Here is a 1,669-nt window from a genome sequence, read left to right as displayed (position 1 = left end):
AAAAAAAGAGTCGCATGCTCTACAGACTGAGCCAGCCAGGCATCCCCGGATGAACAGTCTTGTAGGTGTCACCTGATGATCACGTGTACGTATTTCTGTTGGGTATGTTTAGCTTATGTTTAGCCTTTGCAGACATTGCCCAAAAGGTTTCCAAATGGTTGTAGCAATTTGTATTCCCGCCAGTCCTACGTAAAAGCTCCAGGGGCCCCCCTCCTCATCAATGCTTAGCAGTATTCTGTCTTTTCATTTGAGCCATTCTGATGGATGTGAGAAGACCCATTCTATTTTTAAGTTTATTTATTTATTTTGAGAGAGAGAGAGAGAGAGAGAGAGAGAGAGATTGCAAGTGTGGAAATGGCAGAGAGAGGGAAAGCCAGAATCCCAAGCAGGCTCTGCACTCTTAGTGCAGAGCCTGACATGGGGCTCAAACTCACAAACCCCGAGATCATGACCTGAGCCAAGATCAGAAGTCAGACGCTTAACCAACTGAGCCACCCAGGCGCCCCAAGACCCATTCTATTGGATCACACGTGAAATGGTCACAAAGATAGACCAACTGTTAGGTTCCACATATTTCACAGGATTGGCCCCATGCAGACGGGGCTCTCTGACCACACTGCAATTAAGTTAGAAATCAGTAACGAAATACAGCTACATATATTGGGAAAAAGTGCATACACTTGGAAGTCATCAGAACTGAATGTGGACACAAACTGATAGCCATATACAGAAATAATGTATCATGTCTGATACATTAGATATATTCTAACATTTCTGTTAGAAAAGAAGAAAATCTCAAAATGAATGCACCAAACACTCAACTTTAGAATTTTAGAAGTCTGGAAAGGAAAGAATAAGAGTAGAAACTTCTGAAAAGCAGGGAAAACATAAAACAGAAAGTATTATCAAAGTCAATATCAATGTTTATGCCAATAAGTTTGAAAACTTAAAGTAGTAGGTAACATCCTAGAAAAAAAAAACAAAACAACACAGTTTACCAAAACCATCTTAGGGAGAAATAAAGAACGTGAGTAATCCTTTTTTTCTTAAGTTTATTTTATTTATTTTGAGAGAGAGAGAGAGAGAGCGCGTGAGTGGGGGAGGAGCAGAGAGAGGGAGACAGAGAATCTCAAGCAGGCTCCATACTGTCAGCACGGACCCTGATGTGGAGCTCGATCCCACCAACAGTAAGATCGTGACCTGAGCCAAAATCAAGAGTCAGACGCCGAACCGACTGAACCACCCAGGCACCCCTAGAACCTGAATAGTCCTATATTACCTGGAAAGATTTTTTTTTTTTTTTTAATATGGAATGCTTCATGAATTTGCACATCATCCTTGTGCAGAGGCCATGCTGGTCTTCTCTGTATCATTCCAGTCTCTCTCCGTCTTCAATAAACTCTGCTCTTACCTCCTCTCGGCTGCATTTTGGTTTTCATCCTGTATGAGACCAGGGACCCTTTTGCCTGGTCTTTGCAGCACTCCCTCTGGGTCCTCAGACCCAGCCAGCCTACATCGGTTGGAATAACGTCCCCCACAACCCGCCCCCCAAAGATGTCCTGTTCTTCTCTCCAAAACCTGTACATTACCATTCGTGGCAAAAGGGACTCTGAAGACATGATTAGGTTTCAGGACATGATCTTGGGTTATCCAGGTGATCCAGTCTGAT

At 43.1% G+C, this 1,669-nt stretch overlaps 1 pseudogene; it reads right to left on the bottom strand.

The window, feature by feature from the left end:
* Positions 1-1,301: 1,301 nt before the first annotated feature.
* LOC123600182 lies at positions 1,302-1,400 on the bottom strand (annotated as a pseudogene).
* Positions 1,401-1,669: the final 269 nt, after the last annotated feature.

The sequence above is a fragment of the Leopardus geoffroyi genome, chromosome C1 (genome assembly GCF_018350155.1).
Source record: "Leopardus geoffroyi isolate Oge1 chromosome C1, O.geoffroyi_Oge1_pat1.0, whole genome shotgun sequence".
Taxonomy (NCBI): Eukaryota; Metazoa; Chordata; class Mammalia; order Carnivora; family Felidae; genus Leopardus; species Leopardus geoffroyi.
The sequence above is the reverse complement of the archived record's forward strand: the minus strand, read 5'-3'. Positions and strand labels throughout refer to the sequence as shown.